At 52.4% G+C, this 13,951-nt stretch overlaps 1 long non-coding RNA gene across 4 annotated transcripts in view; it reads left to right on the top strand.

Moving 5' to 3' along the window:
- The window catches only part of LOC144292658 (uncharacterized), a 31,635-nt gene that overhangs the window by 13,720 nt on the left and 3,964 nt on the right, over window positions 1-13,951 (top strand). Inside the window, exons 1-2 of one of the 4 annotated variants that reach the window (XR_013360015.1) lie at window positions 10,849-11,433; window positions 13,745-13,878. The exons of 1 other annotated variant lie outside the window; for it this stretch is intronic. This is a non-coding gene — a long non-coding RNA (uncharacterized LOC144292658). Of the gene's footprint in view, window positions 1-6,915; window positions 10,829-10,848; window positions 11,434-11,760; window positions 13,879-13,951 lie in introns of those variants that run through there. 2 more of the 4 variants (XR_013360017.1, XR_013360014.1) reach the window with 2 other exon arrangements.

Here is a 13,951-nt window from a genome sequence, read left to right as displayed (position 1 = left end):
CAACTTCCCCGGAGGAGATGGGCTCCTGGGTCACCTCCCCCTCCTGCTGTGTCCCCGGCGCCAATGCCCAGGCCTCCGCCGCTTCCCTCCCCTGGGAGAGCTCCTGGATTCCACCTTCCCGTCCCTTCCCAGACCCCAAGCCCCTAGTGCGTGTGATTGTAAGAAGAGCACGTGCAAGAGTTTGCGTGTGCAAGACTGAGTGCATATGAGCGTGCACGTGTGCACAAGGACACTTGTGCAGGTGCGGCTCGAGAGGGCTGGCACTCGACCTTTTGAACAGGCCTAGGGAAGGGGGGGGACACGTGAGTGTGCGCACGGGTAAGCCGCTGAGTGCCCACCAGCGTGCGTGTTCGCGCTCGTGGGAAACGTGAGGTGTTCGAGAGTTTGGCGCGAGTGAGCTTGGGATGGGCGGCAAGGGGACAAGTGCCTGTGTGTGTGTGTGTGTGTGTGTGTGTGCCCCTTAGTGCGTTGGTGAGCGGGTGCAAGTTTGGGTGCGCGTGCGAGTGTGTGCATTTTTATGTGCATGTGTGGTGCGCCCTAAAGGGAATCGCTCATCTCCCGCGTGGGGAGGAGACCACTGATTTCACTGGAGCTGCTGCTTCCTCTAAAAGAGGGGTGCGTTCTGGGCTCGTGGGGGTCCCTCGCGCCTCTCGTGGCCGCGCTCGATGCCATCCGATCCGTGACCTGGGCGCCTCCTTACAAAGGCAGCGGGGATGATGACCCCGGCCGCGCCATCCCCCGCCCCCCCCAGCCGGGGCGCCCCGCGTCGGCTCCCGACAGGTGCGGGGACCCGGGGAAGGCGCTTCGGGGCCGGGGACACCTCAGGGGTGGCGCTGCGGGAGCGGCGCGTGCAGCCCGGGCCGGGCCATCTGTGCGCAGCGTCACCCGAGGAGGTGGAGAGCCCCGGGCCGCCGCTCGGCTGCGGGGAGCGCAGGAAAGGACCCCTCCCCCGCGCCCGCCCTCGGGCTCCTCCTCTCCTGTGGGTGCCCGAGTAGCGCGCAGCAGCAGGCATACAGTCGGCGCTTTATAAATGCCGGATTCTTTTTTCCCATTCATTCTCTGCTCCACCCATAGCCTCTCATTCTCCCCTGGCTCCCGTCCGATTTCTCTCACTTTCTTCCCCCACCCTTATTCATATTTTGTAGTCTCTCCCTGTGCCATCCCCCCCTTCCTTCTCCCCTCTCTCCCCTCCTCCCTCTCTCCCTGTCATTTCCCATCTTGAGGCGTCTCTCTCTCTCTCTCTCTCTCTCTCACTGTCTCCCCTTGTCCCTGTCGCCTCCGCTCTGACCTGCGGCTCCCTGCCTGTCGGACTCTACATCGCGGTGCCTCTGGTCTCTTGCGAGGTGTCTATCCCCGCCCCCCCCACCCTCCACCCCCCATCTCCGCGGCAGGCGCTCGGCCTTCTTGCACCTGGACGCTCGGGCGCCCCCTGCTGGCCTGCGGTCTGCCCTCCCTGCACCGCCCCCCCACCCTGCACCCAGTGCCCCGGCCCGCGCCTCTCGCGTCCGGGGGAGGTGGGAGCGCAAAGGGCCCCCCTGGGCTCCAGCCCCCTCCAGCCCCCCTCCAGCCCCCCTCCCATCTCCAGGAGGCAGGAATAGGCCGCAGCGTTTCCCGGGACCCACCCTGCCGCGGCCCCGCGCCGGGGAGGAGGGCCTGGAGGGGGCGGCGGGGAGGGAGTGTTGGGGGTAGCAGGGTGGGATTTGGCGTCCTTCCCCGGAATGAGCCGCGGCACAATCTGTCGCTGGGTTTGTTTGCCGAGCTGCCTCCGGAGCGCAGTGGGGCTGGCTCCCGGGGAGCGAAATATCACAAGATGCGGAGACAGACGCTGAGGGGCGGGTGGGCGGCGGGCTGACTCAGGTGTGCTGTCATCGGCTCCCCGGGCCCCGCGATCTTGGAGAGGGGTGGGGGAGACCCCGGGTCCCCAGCACAGGCCAGCACCCGAAGCTGGGAGGGGATCCCCCGTCCCGGGGCGAGATGCAGGGAAGGGGGTGCCCCTGCCTGTAATCCTGGGCCTTGGGAGCCCCGGGGGGCCACTTCCAACTTGAGTGTACGCCAGAGGGTCACAAACCCCTCTGCCCCTGTCCCGTTGTACGGGTGCACGGTTTCCTATAATTATCTGCTGACTCACCACTTTCCCCCTCGCTAGACTGCCAGCTTTTTGAGGGCAGGAAGCTCCTCTCATCCCTCTTTGTGTCCCCTGCAAATGCTCAATGAACCCTTTTGGATAGATCGATGGATGGATGGATGGATGGATGGATGGATAAATGGATGGATAGATGGATGGATGGTGGGTGAGTGGGTGGATGGTTGCTTTACAGGAAATACTGCAATGCATTGGGTCTTCCCTCTAGAACCTTCTGACCCCTTGTTTCTCTCCCTATCTACACCTGCATTCCCCCATCCCCAGTCCCACCTCCAGCCAGACCGGGAATTGGAAACAGTCCTCCCTGGGTCTGAAGACCAGCGTTCTCTAAGTGACCCAAAAAAGTTTGTCCCTGTTCTGATGTTTCAGTGTCTTCATCTGTACAGTGGGGATGCTTCAGTAAATTACCTCCAGCTGCTCCAGAGATGAGAAAATGCTTAGTAACATGAAATTCTGACCCGTGTCTGGGGTGGTAGCATTTATCCTTACTGTTTTGGTGTTAATTGTTAAGATCTTGACCCCAGTGGAATCAGACACCATGTGTGAGCATGAGTCTTGCTTCTGCAGTTAGATATTTTGACATCTGAGGGAGTAAGCTGATGGGAAGATGTAATGGGTGGCTGTGTTTTGGGCACCGGGGTCCCTCCCAGCCCGGGCTGGACACTTGGCCAGTCTCTGGGGCTACTGGGTCCTCAGGACTTGCCACAGAGCTGGCCTGCCCTCTCGTGGCGATAGGCGGATCTGCAGCCCCAAGGAAAGCCAAGGGTCTTCGGAAATGGGCTGATGGGATGGATGGATTTTCCCTGAGAAGGGGGAGGATCCGTTGTGTGGCAAACAGTGGGCTTTGGAAAGGAGGTCATGTAGAAGAAACAGGGCATTGGCACAAGTTAAGCGAGGCTTGACTTCCTCCATGCGTTCCCACTTGCTACCAGCACTGCTACTCCCGCTGTGACACCTGGGGCTCCTCTTTCCTCTGGGAGGCTCCATCCAGTGAGGCCATGGGACTTCCCTGGCTCTCTTTGACACCTGTTTGGAAACTTCATTGTATAGGGCACTTGGTGGCAGATGAGGTGGAGGAGGGGGGCGTGGGCTCAGTGGTCAAGAGCGCAGGCTTCAGCAAGTTCCTGCCCTGGCTCTGCTGTTCACTTAGCTCGATGACCTCGGGCAAGGTGTTCACCTGTTCTGAGCTCCAGGTTTCTCACCCAGAAAATGAGAGGAGGGCAATCTAGATCCCAATTCACGGGGTTGTCTGAGGATTAAATGAAATAAAAAGAGATAAAACCTACCAGAGTCCCCGGCCTTGTGCTCAACAAACTGGAATAATATTACTATTAATTTTCCCTTTCAGTTTAACAGTAGTCTGCTCTGTTTCTATAGATGTCGCAATCTAGTGGCAGAGACTAAAGTGGGAACCCGAGGGCTCATAGATACTGAGAAACAAGGCTGGGTCTGGAAGTCAGTTTTTACTTGTAACCTCCTATCCCGTGTGTGTGTGTGTGTGTGTGTGTGTGTGTGTGTGTGTGGCCTCCACATCTCCACCTTCCCCTGGCACAGACCAGTGCTGCCCAATGTGATGAGTGCAATCTAGGCCTGAACCAGAAGTCCACTGCTGCCCTGAGCCTGCCTCCAAATGGCTGTGTAAGCTGAGACAGACCTCTCTCCTCTCCGGGCGTCACTGAAACAAGGAACTCGGACTAGGTGCTCTTTCTTGAAGGCCCCACAGAACCGTGACTTTGTGACACCCTCATTTTTCTGTGTCTCCAGAGTCAGAAGCTACTTCAGCCAGATTCCTTTCCATGCTGCCTCCTGCTGCCCAGCTCTGGGGGTGTGAGGAGGACCCCATGGGCAGGTCAGAACTCCTAGGAACCTCCGGAGACCCCTAAATCTTTCAGTGCGTGCTGGCAGGGGGAAGGGGTGAGGGAGCAAAGGGGAGAGGGAGGCTGAGGAGGAGGAGGGAGGAGAGGCTGCACTTTTCACCCAGAACCCTCCCACAGTGAATTCCAAGTCCTACTCGCCTGCCTAATGGGGACAGGGGACAGAGCTGCTTTCCAAGATAGGGAAGAAAACAGAAACCAAAGTAGTTTAAAGGACAAGGCTGTTAGAACTTGTTGCCTCCTTCCCTGCTTGGTTTCTAGGGTCTCTATCCATTTGTATTATTTATAACAGTTACTGGCATTTGTGAACTACTTCGTGTCATGAACCTATGTGTATTGGCTCATTGAACATTCCAAGCAGCTCTATGGGGGAGGGTCTATTAATATCCCCTTTTTACAGATGGAGATTACTCAGAGTGGTAGTATTACTCTTAGATCCTTCTTGCCCTCGATCCCATGCTTTAGAGGGTTTTGAAAAAAATAAACCAGAGTGTTTTTCTTTCAGGTCTTCCTCCTCCAACCAGCATCCCTCCATAGGGTGTGAAGTCCCTGCAACCAAGGGGATGTGCCCTCTGGGAGCCTGCATTCCACTTCTTGATGATCACACTATGGGTATCCAGAATTCTGGAATCTTTTGCTCAAATTGCCCAAGTCCACTGCCTCTGGGGGCATCTTTTCCCATCTACCTTTCCACCAGTGTGGGCACCCCTAACCAAAGGGTAGCTGAGGGGCTGGTGTTTGTGAGGGGTGGTCGGAGCTTGAACATGTGGATAGGATATTCCCACTTAGGATGGACATGAGGCCCCTTTTCTGGGATGGAGCTATGTTTGGGAAGACAAGAGGAGGTGGCTGTGTTTCTGTGTAGAAAGAACTCCATGGAGTTAAATCATTCTAAATTTGAACCTAGTCTTTCCAATGTCAGATTCCTTTGAAGAATGCAAAGGAACAATGCTGGTGTGGTAAGAGGGGAGGGGTACCTTGTGGGCAGGGGTTGCCTGGCATGGACTGGCGGGGTGACGAGAAAAATCCCAGCTCGTGGTACCCGCGTGTCTGTCTGCAATGTTAGGCCCGCAGATGTTAGGGGCAGCCACGTGGACTGGTCATGTGACTGCGGCGAAGCTGACATGACTAGGAAATTGTGCAACCAAGCTCTGAATCCAGGTCTGTGTGACTCTTCCCTTGTTTCATGAAGCTCCATGCCAGTCTTCATCCAAAGTCAGCATTTTGGCTCCTTGAAGGCCTATTGAACGGACTTGGGTCCTGTTGTGTTTGCTGGAGTTCCCTTCCTGGTGAATAGAGCCCTCCCCGCCCTCACTAGACTGTGAAATAGCTGCGCACGGGCTCCGTGTTTTCTTTGGCTTTATTTCATGACCCTGGCACAGCCTTGGCTCACAGCAGGCACTCTGCAAAGTCTGATAGTCATGGTTCAAGGTGCTGCTGGTTGGGTTGGCGTCCAGCAGAGGGGGCACGTCTGGGATGCACAGTGGGCTTTGGGGAGTATTGGGAAGCTCTGCCCCAGGGAAGGGGGGTTGTTAGATCATTTGCCTTAGATTCTATTAGTCTAGGAATCCGTCTTTTGGGTTGAAGGGCTCTGATGATGCCCCCTTCCTGTTATACCAATTCTCCAACCCCTCCCCTCTTTCTGGGAGGCACCAGAAGAGGAAGGGCAGTATTACTTCCCCATGCAGTTCTCTATAGGCAGCACTTTTCTCATTTCTGTCGTGAATGGACAGGACTGAACAATTCCTTTCCCCTTAAATTCTGTGGGCTGAAACCACTGATTTTGCAAGGGAGAGTGTATATGTGTGAAGAGCATTATGGGAGGCAGGGCAGAGAGCTACAAGCTCTAGTACAGGGGACATGGACCCTCCTGCCCATTCCCAGTACCCTCCACTGTACTGTTCTGGCTCCTGTTTTGGGGTTGAGCACAGTCGCCTACTGACACATTTCTCTGTCTCTTAGCCCCCCACTTTAGTTAATCCCAATATTAGTTCCCCAAGGTGTGGTTTTGATCCTATTGCCTCCTGCTCAGAAGCCTCCCGTGGCCAAATCTGGCCAGCAAATGATTAATGTCCACGAGCTCTGAAGCACTCAGATTAGTAAGAAAAACCCTAGGACTTCAACAGATAAACAGGTGAAGGATGTGGACAACTCCTTCACCCAAGAGGATAAGAAGAGTAAACAAATACTTGGAAAAAATAGTTCAACCTGTTCGTGATCAAAGAGATGGAAATGAAGGCAGTCTCAGGATAGCGTTTCATACTTATTAAATTAGCAGAATTCATAAACACCATCACCCAGTGCTGGCAAGGTTGGATGAAGTCTGTGTTCCTACGTCTCTGGAAGCAATATGCAAAACTCTGCAAAACAATCTAGTAAAATGTAACAAGAGCCTCAAAAATATTATTACCTTTTGACCCATTAATCTCACTTCTGGGAATTGATCTTAAGAGCATAATTCAATAGATGAAGAAAGCTCTTGGCATGCCACGGGCCTTATCCTCCTACATTTTTCTAGGCAGGGAGATGGTTAAGAAAACCATGGCTCATTCAGTCAATGCAATATTATGCAGCCACAAAAATGATAATTATAGAGAATATGCAGAAGCATGGAAAATGTTTATAACATCATGTTTGTTGAGAAAAAAACAGGATACGAAATTTGCATGAACACTGTGATTGCAACCATGAACAGTCAGTATTCATGTTGACAAAGTCTGGTAGAGAATATGCAAAAACGAAAATTATTTAAGGGTGGGAGAATGAGTGGTTTTCCTTTCTGCTTAAGAATCTTCTTTGTTAATGTTGTTGAGATGTTATTTTCACAACAGGATGCATTCTATAAAAACAAAACCGCTATTATTGCTTATAAAAGAAAGTCAAAACTCTTCAGCCTACATCCATTACAGTAATTAGAAATGATCTCTCTTGTTAGGTGTTTAATAATCACAGTGACCCCCACTTGTTAGGTGTTTACTACACACCAGGCCGTGAGGTGTGTCACGCGTGCAATCGCATCGAATCCTCACGATGACCCTGTGGGTAAAAACTAATATTATCCCCACTCTACAGATTAGGAATCTGCCATCCAGTGGGGTTAGCCCACGTGCCTCCAGGGTAAGAAAGCAGAGCTGGGTTTGGATTGCTGGCTGTCTGCTTCCAGAACTTGTGCTAAATTCCCTAACTGGCGTTGTGTGCCAGTGTTTCAAGAACTTCAGTCATTCATGGATCACCATGATGATTCGGGGCTAACTGTGGCTCACACATCATGTACTGTGATTTACTTAATCTTTAAATGTAAATCAACTCACTTCTTAAACATTTGAACGCCTACTCCAGCATTATCCTAAGCGAGAGTCCCCTTGGAATCATCTGTTAATGTGTTGGTTATATTTTTCAATGTACAATAAGATAAAAAGGAATTAATAGTATAAAAAAAATCCCTCAAGATCATCTTGCACCACCCCCCTTCCTTTTAGGAAAAACTGAATTATCTTATGCCACAGTCTAACTTGACCTCCTATTCCATTGTTCTTCCTCCACACCACCTGCCCTTTCAGCTACCACCTTTCCTGAGGCCTGAACCTGTCCCAGCCAGGTGGCTTCTCTGGACTCTGCCAGCCCCTCCCCCCCCTCAGCCTTGAGACCAACACAGTGTCCCCTCCCTGTCCCCTGCGCCTGTGTTCGGTGCTTCTTCGGGGGCTTGCCTGAGCCAAATCCAGATCAAAGCCCTTCATGGACAAAGAGGGCACTCAGATTCCGAGAGCTGCCTACTACAAAAATTAATTCTCATTATTAAGCTCCCACTGCGTGCCAGGCACTGTATAAGCAGCTTTGTATATATATGATCTCTATTGGCTCTTTTTTTTTCCATTTTGGGGTCAAAGTATATACATGAACCAGTTCTTTTTATTCTATTGTGGTAAGGACATTTACCATGAGATTTACCTTCTTAGATTTCTAATGGTATACTGCGGTGTTATTATCTATAGACACTGTTGTACAGTGGATCTCCAGAACTGACCCTTTATTATTGACTCTTTATAATGACCCGGTGAAATGCATATGATTTTTAATTTCTTTAAAATTTTTTTTAAGAGAGAGCATGTGAGCAGAAGGCAGGGCAGAAGGAGAGCCTTAAGCAGGCTCCATGTCCAGTGCAGAGCCCAATGTGGGGCTCGACCTCACAACCCTGAGGTCGTGACCTGAGTTGAGATCAAGAGTTGGACACTTAACCACCTGAGCCATCTGATTTTTAATTTCTACTTTATATGTTGGGAAACTGTGGTCCGTGGGGTAAGGCATTTGGTTGAAGCACATAGCAGATAAGTAAGAGAGCCTCGACTCAAGTCTTGTTCTGTTTGACCCCAAAGTCCTTCCTCTTACCACTCTGGTCCTCGGTCTTGTTAATGACGATGGTGCTATGACAGGCTAGTGCTCCCTATTCCACGCCCTCCAAAGTGGGCCTGTGACTTTCTTGCCTCTCCAGGGTGGGGACAGCAGGCATTCATTCATTATGGAAGAGAGTGTTCATTGGTCTGACCATTTTGGAGGACAATTTGATAGAAGCTATTAAATTGAAAATGAATATGCTTGTTGACCCCCAAATTTACTTTTTTTGGAGGAGAGAGAGAGAGAGAAAGAGAAAGAGAGAGAGAAGTAGGGAGGGGTCAAGGGAGAAGTAGAGAGAGAATCTCAAGCAGGCGCCACACTCAGCATGGAGCTGGACTAGGGGTTTGATCCCAGGACCCCCAAGATCATGATCTGAGCTGAAATCAAGATGCTGAACGGGCTAAGCCAACTAGGTGCTCCCCATCAAATTTACTTTTTAGGAAATTATCCTTCAGGAACTCCTAAAATGTGCACAAAGACATCTGTAGGTTGATAGTCAATGCAGCCTTGTTGTTTGTAGTATATAGTTTCAATAGGAGATTAGCTACATACATTTACAGTTTTTTAATTTTATTAGAGAGAGACAACATGAGTGGTGGTAGGAGCATTGGGGGGAGGAAGGAGGAGGGGGCATCTCAAACAGACTCCACACTGAGTGCTGAGACTGATGCAGGACTCAATCTCACAACTTTGGATCATGACCTGAGCTGAAAGCCAAGAGTTGGACACTTAACCAACTGAGCCCCCCCAGGCACCCAGAGCTACATACATTTTAGTACATCCATATGCAGGCATCAAAAAGAATGAAGGGGTGGCTGGCTGGCTCAGTCAGTAGAGCTTGGGATTCTCAATCTCAGGATATGAGTTCAAGCACCATGTTGGGTGTGGAGCCTACTTTTTTTTTTTTTCCTTTTTTAGATTTTATTTATTCAAGACAGAGCATGGAGGGGAAAGGGGCAGAGGGAGGAGAAGCAGACTCCCAGCTGAGCAGGGAGCCCAACACACAGGGCTTGATCCCAGCGCCCAAGATCATGACCTGAGCCAAAGGCAGCCACTCAACCTACTGAGCCACCCAGGTGGGGGGCCTACTTGAAAGAAAAAAAGAATGAAAGAAATTTATGTGTGTTTTTTTTTTAATTTTTAAAATGTATTTATTCATGAGAGACACACAGAGAGAGGCAGAGACACAGGCAGAGGGAGAAGCAGGCTCCATGCAGTGCCTGATGTGGGACTCGATCTCAGGACCCTGAGATCACACCCGGAGCCAAAAGCAGATGCTCAACCGCTGAGCCACCACTCAGGTGCCCAGGTTTACGTGTTCTCATAAGGAACAATAACTTAGCAAAGATACTAAGTCTCAGCAAGGTAAGGGGCAGAAGGATGCACTGGTGCATTAGTACTGCGTCCAACCCTGTGGGGTGGAATGTATGTAACTGTCCGCGCACTGAGGCAGGCAGAGGCCACCTCTGGAAGGACATAAACAACACAGGCAATGGAAGCTACCAGAATTTTGTACTGGAAGGACTGTGCTGGGGGTGAGAGGGCAGGGCTGGTGCTGCAGCAGGGTCCAGCCGCAGGACCGTCCTCGCGACTCAGAGTCATTAGAGGGGCCTGTGGCCGTGAGTAATACCGCCCGCCCCGCCTCTGGGCCCACGGCAGCCAGCCTGCCCCAGGTCACGGCAGACTTAACTTTTTACTACATAATCTTTTGTGCTGTTTTGTTTCTTAAAACCCAAGGCATATATGACCTCTTTAATAATTTAGAATTTAAAATTAAAAAAAGAGGAATTTTCTGCCTGAGGCAGGACCCACCTAAGAAATGAGAAGTAGCCAGGCGGCAAGTGGAGCGAGTGCCAGTATTCTTGGGCCCCAGGCGGGAGGAGCTGAGCCGGAGGGACCTGTGGCCTCTCCCCCAGCCCAGGTGGGACCTTGGGGACCCTCCCTCCATCTCCCTTCAGTGGAAGATTTTATCCTCTCCCTCCCGTGGGCGGCAGCTGGTCGTGGCTGCAGAGGCAGGGTTTTGGACAAGATGTATCTCAGTAGCTACCCTGAGCTCAAGGACACGGAAGACAGGATACCGGGGAGACTCCTCCATGACCTTGGCAAAAAGGGACCAGGTGCCTGGTGAGGGGTCACAGTGGGGGTGGAAGCAACCCCCGGCAGTATTGAGTATTTGGAAAACTCAACCCCAAATGACTTGAGCGTAACTGCTTCTCCATCTCCCGGAGAAAGAGGACTTTCCCCCGTTGTGGGGGAAAAGTCCTTCCCTTCTCTCTGGGGTGCCTTAGGTCAACCCCCTCTTGAGCTCGGTGATTGGCACCCCAAGGATGATAGACTGAAGTCGAGATCCCGAGTTAGTCTCTGGTGAGGAGCACGACCCCACCTCCCTGGTCCTGGACTCCTCAGAGTGGCCCTGCAGGTGAGAGCCGACCCTGAGTCACATGACTGCTGAGCAGTGGCAAGGGGAAGAGATGTGGGTGGAGGGGTCCCCCACAATGACCTCCATGGTCCCCTAGGTCCCAATGACAGTGTCTTGGCTGGGCATGGAACAGAGCTAAACAGGGACGCCTGGATGGCTCAGTTGGTTAAGCATCTGCCTTCAGCTCAGGTCACTATCCCAGGGTCTTGGGTTCAAGCCCCTCATTGGACTCCCTTCTCAGGGGGACGTCTGCTTCTCCCTCTGCCCCTCCCCCTGCTTGTGCTGTCTTTCTCTCTCTCAAATAAATAAATGGAAGTCTTAAGAAAAAATCCAGCTAAACGAGGACTGTCCATCCACTTACCCATCTATTCTGTTCAGTAATTTCCTGGATGACTACTGGGTGCTAAGCAGGGGGCCAGAGGCTGGAGATGTGGCAGCGACTGGCCACCCTCTGCCAAGTCATTGCTTCCCCCAAGGCTCCTCGGTGCCCTCCTTTGTGGTGAGGCCTCCTGCTTAATCCTGCACCTCATGCTCCCACCTGGCACCCCTACATCCGCTCTACTTCCTCCGTCTTCCGCAGCACTCCTAACTTGCCAACATGCTATGTAAGTTATCTATTAATTAGCTTTATTGTTTATTGGCTTTTTAAAAAAGATTTTATACAGGCAGACCGGGTGGTTCGGCGGTTAGCGCCGCCTTCAGCCCAGGGCCTGATCCTGGAGTCCCAGGATCAAGTCCCATGTCGGGCTCCCTGTGTGGAGCCTGCTTCTCCTTCTGCTCATGTCTCTGCCTCTCTCTCTCTCTCTGTGTCTCATGAATAAATAAATAAATAAATAAATCTTTTAAAAAAATCTTAAAAATATTTATTTATTTATTTATTTATTTATTTATTTATTTATCCTAGAGAGAGAGTGAGAGAGAGAGCACAAGTAGCAGGAGCAGCAGGCAGAGGGAGAGGGAGAAGCAGACTTCCTGCTGAGCAAGGCGGGGGCTCGATCCCAGGACCCTGGATCATGACCTGAGCTGAAAGCAGCCGCTTCACTGGCTGAGCCCCCCAGATGCCCCACAGCTGTCTCTTTTTACTACAATTTCAACTCCACAAGACCAGAGAATTTTGTCTTTGTGGTCACTGATATATCTGTGGCCCCTGGCACCCAGCGAACACTCCATAAAGGGTTGTCGGGTGACTATAAGTCGGCCACCCCCATTATGTGCTGTGAATGTTTACCTGCTGGAGTGGTAGGGGGAAAACTCAGAAATCAAGTCACCCTCAACACAAATGTGTAGTTAGAGGCAAGGATAAATTCTTTGGAAGAGTACTGGCCACAGTGTGTCCGTCCTGGGGCTCAGCGACAGTGTCCTTCGGAAGGGATATTTGAGCCATGTTCTGAAGGATGAGTAGGAGCTGGCCAGGGGTAAGGCAATAAGGGACAGAGCAAGGGGCTTCCTGCAGGAGCCGGGTGGCACAGAGGGCTCTGTGAGGAGGAGCCAGGCCCAGGTGCTGTGTGGCCTGTTCAAAGTTTCAGATCACTTTAATACATGAAGGGTGACAGGTACTCCCAGTGATGCACAGACAGCCATGAGGTGCTGGGGCCCAGGGCTAATAAGGGGCTCTCCCCCTGCCTGGGCCGCTGTTTGGTCCTGCACACATGCCAGCATCTCAGCACTGCAGCCATTCCCACCCAGAGGCCCTTGCTCTGTGCCAGCGCTCTTGGGCCTGCAGCCGTGCTGATGGCAGAGGGCACAGGGACGCGCTACGCAGATTCAGAGCACGGGGTTTCTGAATCTCCTGCTGATGTGGGAGAAAGCTCAGAGCAATTTGATTCCTCTTTTCTGGTTGAGGAGGGGGCTCAGAGGAGGAGGCACGTGTTCACAGTCACGCAGGGAGAGTGTGTCACAGCTGGAGGGAGGCTGGTGGACGAGGGGTGGCTGTCACAGGCCTGGGCAGACATCACAATGACCTTTACCCCCGGGCCTCAATCCTGCAGACCTGGTGGGGGCCAGTGCCTCCCAAATGCACCCCCGAGAGGGTGTCCTCCTGTCTCTCAGCTTGTTGTTGCTTGCTCTCCTGCTGATGCTCCCTGCCCCTTCCCACCAGGGCGGATCTCCTGTCAGGGCTGAGAGAGGAGCAGCTCTCTTCTTACTGACACTGAAGCTTTTAAGCAGAAGTCCCAAGGCAGTTTTGTTCTTTCCCTTTTCCTGGAGTCTCCTCTCTTGAGGAATCAGGACAAGTGACTCAGGGCTGCATCCTCAAATAGCCCAGACTGTGTGTCTTTCTGGAAAGTGTTTTTAAGCCAGTATTCCCAGGGGTGGTCCCCCGCACCCCCAGTCCAGCCTCAGGGCAGCATCTAACTTCCCTGGACACTGTCTGCAGGCATGAGGCTGCCCCAGTCCCAGCTCCTTTTTGATGGGTTTAACCCCAGCCCTGGGCCCTTCACCCATCAGGTCCCCCATCCCAGGGAATTGCAGGTGCATCGGCCCTGAGCCTTGAGATATCCATACCCTCCACAGACCCTGTCCATCAGCATGACCGGGTGTAGACTGAGCCATGTGCAAAGCTCAGCGGGTACCACTTAGCTCCTGCTATCCTTTCTGGATCAATCTGCCCGCCCTGCTTCTCGGAGCCCCCTTTGTCGGCATTCCTCCAATCTCGTTGCTTGCTTTGGATCTCTTTGTTTCCAGATTTGACTTCAGGCCTCTCCTGTGCATGCTAATATGGCTCACAGGCTGGGCCTGTCAGCAAGGGGTGGAGTGAGGCAGGTCAGCTATGAGTTGCCCAAGTCGCAGTGTGGGAAGGCAGCTCTCCCGCCGCCCTGGCTGCCTGGCTTTGGTAGATGGAAGGGAGGGCTGACTTGTCCCCTGGGGGCAGGGGGACACTGCACAGAAATGACACTTAATCTGTGTCTGCTCTTCCAGAAGCTTCAGGCCTCTGACTGCGAGGTGGAGTCTGGGCATCCCTGTGCCACCACTGCCTCTCTCGCTTGCTCGGGTGCTGAGCTGGAGCCTAATCACTTAATTTGTCAATTTGGCGTTATTTCCCCTGAGCCCAGGTACCCGTCAGGTGCACGCTGATGAGCAGCTGGTAACCTCCCTGTGTTTGCTTCTGGGAGGTATCAGGTCTCA

Source organism: Canis aureus, chromosome 21 (genome assembly GCF_053574225.1).
Source record: "Canis aureus isolate CA01 chromosome 21, VMU_Caureus_v.1.0, whole genome shotgun sequence".
In the NCBI taxonomy this organism is placed as follows: domain Eukaryota; kingdom Metazoa; phylum Chordata; class Mammalia; order Carnivora; family Canidae; genus Canis; species Canis aureus.
This window is presented reverse-complemented; position numbering and strand designations above follow the sequence as displayed.